At 39.6% G+C, this 11,235-nt stretch overlaps 1 protein-coding gene across 2 annotated transcripts in view; it reads right to left on the bottom strand.

Moving 5' to 3' along the window:
- Positions 1–11,222, bottom strand: part of PDE6D (phosphodiesterase 6D) — a 34,373-nt gene extending 23,151 nt beyond the window's left edge. The window contains exon 1 of one of the 2 annotated variants that reach the window (XM_017727009.1): positions 11,146–11,222. The gene's annotated coding sequence lies outside the window, so the exon portion shown is untranslated. The remainder of the gene's footprint in view (positions 1–11,145) is intronic. The other variant, XM_017727010.1, reaches the window with a different exon arrangement.
- Positions 11,223–11,235: the final 13 nt, after the last annotated feature.

The following is an 11,235-nucleotide window of genomic DNA, read 5'->3' as shown; positions in this document are numbered from 1 at the left end:
GGCAGAAGTCACTCAGTTCTCCTAAAAGGTGGTTTACTCAAAGCACTTGATGCTGTTTTTGAACCTCTGCACCTTTAACTGCCCCACAGTATCTCACACAGAGCACATCCCTCACTGTTTCAATCCAGAGCTGTTCTGTAACCAGGGATACATCTAGAGATCACCACGAGTTCTCTGGGAAAGCAACACAATATCCTTGAAATTAATTACAGAATGGCAAGGGGATTTAATCTTGTTGAGATTTTATATAAAACAGCATTTAGCCCTGGCACTCACACTCCACACCTAATAAACAAAATAAAAATTCAAATCAGCCAGAGAAACAGCTACAACAAGCACTTTCACGAAGTCCACAATGACAAATACCAAACTCCTATTTGCTGACACAGCACAGCAGAGGAACAAGCCACACTTTTCCTGGCATTAGCTTAAATGGTTCCTTGGATATACAATCCCTGTGAATAGTATTGGCCTGAATTTCACTGGGGCTACAAATACTTCCATTTTGCTTATTGTTTTTTTTAACTTGAACTATGTCTGCATGAGAAGTGGGCATGCTTTATCCTTGCAAACTGTACAACCCTCATAGCCAGAAGGGTTGACTGAACAAGAGCATCCTCACTGCCAGTCACCCTGTTTTTCCAGACACAAACTGGCAGAAAATTATTATGAACACCCTCAATGTCAAGCTGAGGAAGTCAGTAAAGATGTGGATACTTAGGTGGATGTCAGTGGCCCTCTAGACTCAGAGGACAAGACCAAAGTGAGAATCAGATATAATTATTTAATGGGTAAGAAAAAGAAAAGTCATGGATCTGAGACACTAAAGTGGTTCTATCTCTGGAGTAGTATGCAGGCAGGACCACATGCTGCAATACAGATCAAATAATTTTTGGTTTTCCACTTAAAACTGACAGGACTAAGATTATTCAAGGAAAACAAGTTCATTATCTTGTCTCTTCTGAGGAAGGGAGGAAAACTTAGAGCATACAGACCAAGTGGAGAATGAAAGCAAAATGAAAATACAGCCAGGAGGGAATGACTGGCAGTTGCAGGAGGAAACTAATCTTGTGAATGGACCAGAGGCTGCTCAAAGTGGATGCAGAGAGGAGGAATAAAGGGGGATTTATGCAGATTGAAGCAGAACACTCAAAAAACAATGACTCCGTATCAGAAATACTATGCTTTTTTAGGAATCTCCAGAATATGAGAAGTGCTTCAATTGGCAGTGTGGACTAGTGATTTGACAATTTAACCATCCCAACACTTTACACAGTGTTCAACAGTACGGCAATCTGAAAAGAGAGAGAGTTGTTTGGAAAAGCACTACGGCAAAACACGGAAAGTACAAGGAAACAATTCAGCTCCAGACCAGTTCCAGACCTCCTCTCCAAAATTATCTTGTTCTGAATGATGTACTTTGACCATCTTCTACAGCTCCAGTAACGTGACCTACAATGATGTGAACCTCTGAGCATGTCACTATGATCACCATGATCTGGAAGATGGAGGGTCTGTGCCCAAACCAGCATCTCTCTGCTTTAGCATGCATTGGAATTCAGAAAATAACCATTATTGTGGGGACAGAGTAATGAAACCTCCACTGAAATGACAAAAAAAGCAATTACCTCTATTACTCTACCCTGTTTCCAAGCAGCTCTGATAGCTTTCACTGTCAATAAAATCGACAGTCATGATTATACTAAAGTTTCAATTTTACTATTTTAACATGCTTGTAGCTGTATGTTAAATTTTCAGACTACATTGAATCAGATGTTTGCCATTTTAATAAAAATCTATTAATATCTTTTTCAGCTCAAGCAATGGAATATCTTATTTCTACTGTGAAAATGTACAGAATGTATAAATACAATTAGCTGTAATTCACAAGTTGATTCTTTCAATATAGGTATTAATAATAAAAAAAAAAAATTTACTTACTGAAAAGCTAGACTTAGACACAGCTGATACAAATCTTTATAAAATATTATATTAGTGTTTCAAAGAGTGGACTTCATAAGCATTTATGTTAAGGTGAATACTAACATGGAGAAGTTATACAGAAAAAGATGAAAAACTGCTATAATCAGCATTATCTGCACCCTTTACAGGTGTGCCTACATTAAAATATAGTCCTTTTTTATTTGAATTTGCACCTTTCCAAGCATTCTACTGCCTCATTCACTGCATTTACTATTTCAGAACTGGCAATACTAGGACTGAGGCAGACAATGTTACTAAGCAGGAAAACAAGGTACTGTTTTATCAATGCAAACAAACCAAGAGACCACCACGAACTGTGAAACATTTTCAGTTGGCCACTGGCAGGGCTGTAGTTATATGAGAAAGAGAACCTTACAGAGGGCACTATGGCTGGGGGATCAGCAGTAGAGGTTTGTGCTACAGCTGCACTCCCTGGTTAATGCCTCCCTCTAATTTGTGTAATTGGGGAGAAGGTGGTCGTGGAGGGACTGCCAGTGGTGAGAGAAAAGGAACTTATTCTAGTGGCAGAACGGAAGATGCTTGGAAAACCAGGGAACCAGTGTTTCTTCCTTCCTATGAAACTAACCCTTAAGGTCAGTGTGGTAGTAGTATAATGCACTTCCCTTTGAAGGAATTACAGGGGGAAGTACATAAAACAATTCATTTCTGGAGCTGTTTAAATACTGCATTTTTATGGCAACAATACATTGTAATGATGCCTTGTGGATTAATGAGGGTGCCATAAATGAACAGCCCAGACTGGATTGAGAAATTTACTGGCTTCTCTGTCTCTTTCTGGAAAGAGTATTTAAAAAAGAACATGCATTTGCTCTCCAAGGCTGAATAGGGTTTTTAGCCAATGATTTTCTATGTCTGGTTCATTGAGAGTTGCAGAGAATAGAGTCTCTAATGGTACCTGCTGCATGACCCTGTTTGTGACTTTGCCTGGTGACCAGGCAGTAACTTGTTACACACCACAGTAATGCTATAGATTTCTTGCACAGCTCAAGGGCAAAGAGAAAATTACTACCTTACTGATGTAATCTCAAATGCATTTCTCTTAAAAGAAGTTATGTGACCACAGACTTATCAATGTGAAGCTAAAATGCTCAACTAATAATGCTAAGCTAGGTTTTTAGAATTGGTGCTGGATAACTAAACATGGTATGTGAGAAGCCTCCTCAGGTAAGGTGGTGCCGAGTGCTGGAGAACACAGCACAACACTGCACTGAGTTAATCTGATCTGAGGCTGTGGGCATGACATCCAACAGCAGCAGTGGCTGAAGAGGACTCTGCCTACAGCCCTCCCCAGCTGCTTCTTACTTTCTCCCTCAAATTGAACAGATGGGCTGTTGGTAGAACTGCCAACCAGCACAGGTCCTGCTCCTCAACCTGTTGCTGAAGTTGTTTGAGCCAGCAGGCAGGAGACTGCAGTTCTCATCTGAGCAGTTTGACTAGTAAATCTGAAAATGAGGCAACAAGCAGCTGGGGATGGTAACCCATGCTCTGCACAGCTGCTGTGACAGAAGCATGCAGCAAGAAGAATGAATGAGCAGGTATTTTTTGGATGTCCTCTTTGCTCAGAAGCAGCACATCACTTCCTGGACTGAGATGTTTTTAAATTTCACCTGAAAGCTACTAAGGTTCAAGCAAAATAACAAACAGAAGGACTTTTCCCCTCTTTATTTCAGCTTCTGGGAAAGGAAGTAACTTTACTAGAAAAACAGTGAAATCTTAAGTTGGACTGTAACTGACAGGGCAGTATTCTAATGCACTAAAGAGTCTACTCTAAAGAGTTAAACTGGAAGTCAAATGTCTGAAGTATCTTCAAAAGATCTACCTGTGTTAATGGCTGGTAGGTATTTCTTGGTGTCCAATTTCCAGATGGGTTGGTCTATTCCACCACATGACAGTACATTAATGGGGATAATGGTTGTTCTTCTACCTTCTCTCTCTACAAAACTCTTCCTTCAAGAGCAGTTGAGGGTGTTGCAGAACTCCCAGAAGCACAGTTAGCAACAGTTCATGCCAACACTTGAATCAAAACTGGGTCCTCCTTAGTGAGCGTTTCTGTAAGACTTTTCCCAAACACAAAAATTTTATTTAAAGCTGTGCAAATAGCCAGCTTTTCCACTGCCTCCTAAAATACAATTTCCTTTGACCTCCCAAACCAAAGTGACTTGACATTAACTCTCTGCCTCCTCAGCAGGCTGTCCCTGATCAGAAGTTTCTGGCACTTAAAACATCAGATGAACTCTTGGTTCCAAGCATGTGTAGCTTTCCTTCTCAAAAGGCTTAAATTAGGTCATGTGAAGAGGAGGAAAGAGGCATGTAGGCAATCTGCTTTCATTGGTGAGTAAAATACATGATCCTCCCCACTTTCTTGATAAATAGGAAAAGATGGATATAATTAGGTGTCCTAAGGACCAAATAAGCTTCTGACTTGCTACAGAGTAGATGAAGGTTATGTACAGTGTAGCATACAAACCAACCCATATAAATAGTCCTCTGTAGAATTACTAAGTATAATGCCCTGCACTCTCAATCTCTAATGGAAGACTATTGCTCCTAGTTAGTTACAATCCTTTCAATCCAGGAGTGGATAAATTTAATAACACTATTCTTTTGTGCACTGCTATCCCAAAGATTGACTGAAAATAAAAAAATTATTTCCCTTTCTCTTTTTACCTAAGCCTGCCATTCTTCCAGGAGAATGTTGCCTGAAATTCTAGTCATGAACATAATCAACTCAAAGGCTCACTCATGACTGAACTAATCTGATACTGCTTCCCTTAAATCTCTTCTATACATAACATTTCTGTCACACTGAGAACTCTGTTCAGGAGAAATGTGACAATGGAATCTTGAGTTCCATAATCACAACTGAAAATCCTGGCTGTCAACTAGAATTTAGCAATGTGCAGTTGAGATCTGGTTTCTGAGAGAACCTTGGTTGCTGTCAGTTGTCTCCTGGACAGAGCCTCCCAATAGTCCTACTGTGTCTGCTTGGGCATGAGGCCAAATGGCATTGGAAACCTCACAGAAACACCCAACAAGTGTATGGGGACGCTCCCTCAAACTGCTCTGGGAGTGATGCTACACAGATGACAAACCTGCTTCTGTAAGTGCTCCTGATGAAGTCTCAGGACAAAAAGGCAGCACTTGAGGAAGCTTTTAATATTCAGGGCTTGCTACTGTAGTTTATTGCACACTCAGAATAAACATATGATGTGTTCCTTAAGATGTGAGAGCAACAGATGTGCAAAAATCACCTTTCATGTGCTTAAATAACTAAATTTTATAAACTCTGCTATACTAATATGCAGAAAAAAAGGATGAAATTCAATGTTGCCAGGTGGACCTTAATAGATTATGATGTTTTCTGCTTGTTCCCTATACCTGGGAATGTAGCATACCTCCTATTTCTATACATATGTTGACTACTAGATGTAAATGAAGCACTGGTTTATCTTTAATGGAGGCTCTGAGCTCAAATTTGAAGTTGCCTTAATTTCCCAACTTAGAGAAATAGAAGAGGCTTATCTTACATAAATGTAAGAAATACAGTAGCCTGCTACCTTACAAATTTAATGTAAAATTTTGACTCAACATTCTTTCTGGGAACAGCCTAAGTTCAGAGATAAATGTGTAAGAAGTCAAATCAGCTTCCACACTAAGGTTGCTTTAGCTAACAGAAAGCTTTTTTTTTTTTTTGCCAGGGACACAGGAGCCACATCAGATGTCTATATTAAAAAAACCCTACTCTGAACAGTATCTGTTTAATTTGAGGAGTTTTGGATACCTCCCCTGCTTCTTTATATCTGTGTAAGCTTGGCTTTTATCCTATATGTTGGCTGTGAAGATGCAGGAAAGGGGTTGGGGCAGGGGGGAAGAAGCTCTAACAGTTCTCACTTGATGGATTAAATTACTATCTTCTGCTCTGTGGAAATTCAAATACTGTAACAACAGATGAAGCATAAGGCACCAATGACTTCCAAGGATGCAAAGAGTAACTGATATCTTAGCATGATACAGAGGAAACAAAGGGAAATAATTTTACTAATGACAACTGCATTATTTTAAGTACTTCATTAGGTTGGCACTAAGCAAGCAATTAAAAATACTGAAACCATAATTCCATAAAATATTGGATAGGTAGGCTTTTGGAGAGATCAAAGGATAAATTTTAGATACAAAATTGTAACTACAAAGTGCTAAAGCAATATTGCTGATTAAAAAGAAAAACCAGAACTCCAATGTCAACTTACACTTTTAAGTTGATGTCAGATGTATTCTCTGTGGCACCTGGCAACTCATTTGTATCCTGTGATGCCCCTTCCACTGTCAAGGGCACAAAGCCCCACTTCCAACACTACGCATGGACTGCATTAAATCTGATAAGTAGACAACTGACTGTAGCTCAGATATCAAGTTAATGCAAATCACAGGTTAAGCACCGTTAAATATTTACACTTTTTTCAATGAAAGTTAACAAGGGGAGGACATGAAGTTTTGGTGCTCGCTAAGGAACCAGGGAGGTAAAACCAAACCTGTTAAAATTGCTCCTGCTTTATTTTCAGGTGTGCCTCATGACTCAGTCATAAGAAACATGATCACTCTGTGTTTAGCATGCCAGAACTATAGATCATTGCATCGTGCAGAACTTCTGTCAATGTTGAAAATAATTCTGATATGGTAAACGTACCTTGACTACCATGAGATTCAACTACCAACTACAACCTGGCTAAAGCTTCTATGTGAAACTCTGGTCTCTGAAACAAAGATCTCTCAATGCTGCCAGGGTGAGAACTTGTTCTGAAGTCAGACTAACTGGGAACGTGGACAACTCCTGCTTGTAAAGTATTTTAAGTTTTGTAGAAAGTAAGAGGGTTCTAAAAACCAGAAATAGGGATGAGGGAGAACAAAGTTATGTTTTCTAGGGTATTTTAAAATTGCATTAGAGCGAGCTATGTGCAATTTCTGCTTTGGGTCTCTACAGAGTACATGTCCCAGCTTCTGGCCAGTCCTGTTCCTTCTTTTGGCTGGCCACTGTCTCCTTTTAACCCATGAATTTGATGCTTCATCTTTCTATTCCATTGCAAGGAGTCTAAACAGAGTGAGATCTGAGGAAGTGCACAGAGGAAACCTCAAAACAAAGGGGAATCTTTAAGCCAATTAAAGCTGCGACCTTGTTAGTTTTGTAAACACTGCAGCAGGTAAGCATTTCAAATTAATAAGCTGCCAAAAATCCACCAGCCTAACAATTAAATTGGAAACTCAATTCCATGTTGCTTCCAATTAGATTTCTCAGCTTTGGAATGCTGCATGAAACTAGTTCAAAACCTCAGTGACTGTTCTAGGAATTGATGGACAAGACTGTCATTCAGTTCCTCTGTGTACAGCAGACCTGGGTGAAGTTGGAAGTTTCCCTGTGTGCAGAGTAATATAAAGTTCATAGATACTCTAATGATTTCTGTTATAACTATATTTTCACTACAGCCCTATCCATCTTTCTAAGAGGATAACACTCTGCTAGAAAGACTTCCTAGACAGAAGAACAATGGTGAGAATAAAGCTGGAAAAAGCTCTGGGAGCTAGGAAGATGTTGCACAGGGAAGTCTGAGGATTGTAGAAAAATAGGCCAGCCTTTGACATGAGAAGTTTTGCCTGCAAGTGTTGGAGTGCTTGAGCAACAGGTGTATGTTTACACTGACCAAAAACACGAGTTTCATAACTCTGTAATTGTTCTGGAGTTAATACTGTCAGTTAATGCTGTCTCTTCATGCTTACATTGATCATATTAATTTGTTTCAGGAGACTTCTGAAGGATAGGCTACTGCACAGCCTTAAAACGAATTCCAAAGGAAAAACTTACCCAAAACTGATAAACAGCTACAGGACGATTAACACTATAGAAATTCTGATAAGACTCCTCTGTACAGAAGCAAATAAATAGGTGATATCATGTTTGACTTGTAAGATTTAAAATGGAAAGCAGATGTCCTTACTCCTGTGTTGAGAGGCAAGACATGGCACTTTAAGCGTGCTATGAGAATCAACCGACTCGTTTGGGTTTTCTCCTCCTTGCTGTTCTGACTGAAACCTCACAGAAAGAAGCGCTTAAAGAAGTGGGACTGTGGTCCCTCAAGAGTTGGATGTGAATCTGCTGTTGCAAACTATGACTGGGTACTTCTAATCTACAGCACGGATGCTTTCCAAATGCTGGCAAACCAAACCAAACAGGGTAACTGTCCATAGGGTCCTTATTCTAGTGCGCTTAAAAAAAATAATTCTGCGCTAGTTCACCTCAGAACAAAGGTAAACAGGCAACCCACAAATTGTCAAGGAAGTTGTTGAGGGGGAGCCATCATAATAAAACAACCCTGAACTCTGACTGTTGGGCAAGTACATCACTGGTGTTACTTTCTTTTGATAAAGGATGCTAAATATGTACATCTATTAGTACACACTAAAGATAAAATGACAGAACAACATCTGAAGAATATGTTGAAAGGGTATGTGAGGGTCAAGTAAAATGCCCTTCTGTAGCTTGACAGAGTAACTGTCCCATCTTTCAGAGGAAAAAAGGCATAATCTAATTTCATGCATTTGAGATCACAGGACCAGATGTGCATTAATACTTGCAGAAATAAGACTTGGCTAATACTTCACACAAATCGATCTTCAGTTACCAGCTGAACTGATGTTGCTTTTAGCCAAACAAGTGCATTTTCATAGCACTAAACTACCTGTAGATATTGTGTGGGGCGTAACAACTGCTGTTCAAGCAAGTGCCTTTAGGATAGTTTGTTGATAAACACACTTACAAGGTCTGTTAGCAGATATTGTCCCTGAACAAGTGACAAGCTCTAAGTGTTTGCTGTCTGCTTTCAAAATTTTTCTGCACCATATTTACCGGACTGTTAGTGGTCAATTTTAACTGGTGCCATAAAAATTCTTAGGACAAGTGTAATAAAGTATAATATTCTCACTTGCCTGCAAGCATCAAATATATTTCCCTTGGTTTTAATATTTTTAAAATAGCAAAATCCATGAGAAGAGGGAAAAAATGTTTATGGCTTGAATTTTGGGACATTAGTCACAACATGTTTCTGCACTACTGTCATAGAGGAAGGAAAACCTATCTTTGCATCGAAATTAGAGCGTGGATTTAGGCTATAATTTAATTCCCACATGCCCGAATCATCCAGCATGCCCCAATGAGTAGGAAAGCTTGTAATTAACCCCTTCTCAGGAACCACAAGTAAACAGAATTGTTTGAGGAAACTCTGATTACTCAACGTGAAGTGGACTTCCAGCTAGAGTGCCTGCTGTTGGGTTAAAGTTAGCAATTATTTTGGAAGCCTGCTTCCTCAGTGATGCTTTTGGCCCTAGCAACTGTTCTTGCCTCCCAAGGAATCCCCTGCACACAGCCCCTGAGTGCAATGCCGTGCTCCTCTCCTGTGCTAAAAGCAAGCTCAGTTTGAAGTGCCAAGTTTGCAGGATGTGCTTAAGTTGGAGTTGAACTCCCTCCCTCATGGGAGCAGAGGAGAAAGGTTTCAAGTACTAAAAGTATAAACTGAACAGTTTTTCACAACATGTTTCTCTATTCCTTTCTATTAATTGAGTACATGTAGCAATAGGGTGGGTGGAAGATAAAGCACCTCTGAACTGTAATTCTCTCTGGAACAAATGCCAGCCCTTCCACAAGGGATGGGAAGTCTGAGCTGATGTCTCCCTTACAGGGAGCGTGGTCACAGCTGGGCATGAGCAGTTTCCTGTGGGGATGGTGTGGTGTCTCAAGGCTTCCTCATAAATGAGGAATGTCTGTTCAGCCACTCTTCTGGTTTACTAAGGGCAATAGATGTTTTCCAACTATTTCAGCTTGCTAAAAGTTTCAGTTATTAAATGCTTCTGCAAACTTTCCTGTTTGTCAGACTTTGTACTACATGGTAACTATCAAACTACTCTACAATGTTTTCGGAGAAGTGCAGTCCAGATTTTGCCTTAAACTGTCCTGTCAGAAGTAAAATTTCTTTTTTTTTTTTTTGCAAGGACAAGCAAAGGATGACTAGACTTGAGACACTTCAACACAGACTGCAGAGTACTTCTAATAAAGCTTCTTGTCCATGTTATAACTGCTTGAGATCATAGAAGTTTGTTGTCTGACATCCTTCCTCTCAAAGAGCAAAAAGTATTTTCTCTTTAAGACAGCAAACAACAAAAAAGTATTGTTTCATTCAAAGTTGGACAAAGGCCTTTATGTAAATTCTGCTATCCAGCAAAGACTATGTAGAAACACATGCAAAAAGCACTTAAAAGTTTGTTCCCTAGGCTTAACTTTCAAGGCACTCCTCACTTCTACCAACAGCTTAGTCTGGTCTTGTCAGAAGCTTGTTCTAATTGCCTGCACAAAAGGGTTTTAATTTATGTTTTGACAGCTAACATACTACATCTTCATAAATACAAAGAACTGTCAATAGTGCCAGCGCAGAAGCAAAGGAACCAGATGCAGAACTAACAGCTGGGGGAGACTGCAGTGATTCTATAAAAAGTTAAGAAAAGCATCTGCTTATAGTTTGATAACAGCTATCTATCTAAATCCAACCTAGAAAATCAGATTCTGCTACAGCTGGCATAGAGATTATGTACATCTCACTGAACAAAAAAAGCCCACCACCCTGTTTAGAAATCATAGGTTCAGATCTAAAGGATATTGCCTTCACTTCAGTCCTTTTTATTGTAAAAAAGAAATACAAACCAACTCACAACAATATTCTCATGTCTAAAGGTCAAGATAGCAAGCTTACATTTGCCTTGTAAGCTTAGAAGAATTTACCACAGTAAAATATACCACATGTAAAATAAAGCTACTCTATTTCTCACACTCAGTCTGAACATGGGCCTTTAGGTTGAGCCTTTCTCTACTCTGCTGAAATCCTGCGTTGGAAGGTGCACAAAGGCTCTTGCCTCTCTTCCAAGCTCAGATCTATCTAATTTCATCAGCTTTAAATTCACATCCAGGTACCCCAGGCATAAAATCAGAATGCTTTTTCAAAGCCACAACATGAAAAGTTTTTAAACGAACTGCACAAAAAGGCATTTACACGCAGAATACGTCAGCAATAAAAGACACTGCACGACCAACACATGTGCCAGTACCTCACGGTATGACAAGGAACAAGGTGTTTAGTTGCTCCTGGACCTGACGACCAGGTATTTCCTTTCCAAGCAGAGGTGCTTAAGCGCAGG

The sequence above is a fragment of the Corvus brachyrhynchos genome, unplaced genomic scaffold, assembly GCF_000691975.1.
Source record: "Corvus brachyrhynchos isolate BGI_N302 unplaced genomic scaffold, ASM69197v1 scaffold162, whole genome shotgun sequence".
Taxonomy (NCBI): domain Eukaryota; kingdom Metazoa; phylum Chordata; class Aves; order Passeriformes; family Corvidae; genus Corvus; species Corvus brachyrhynchos.
This window is presented reverse-complemented; position numbering and strand designations above follow the sequence as displayed.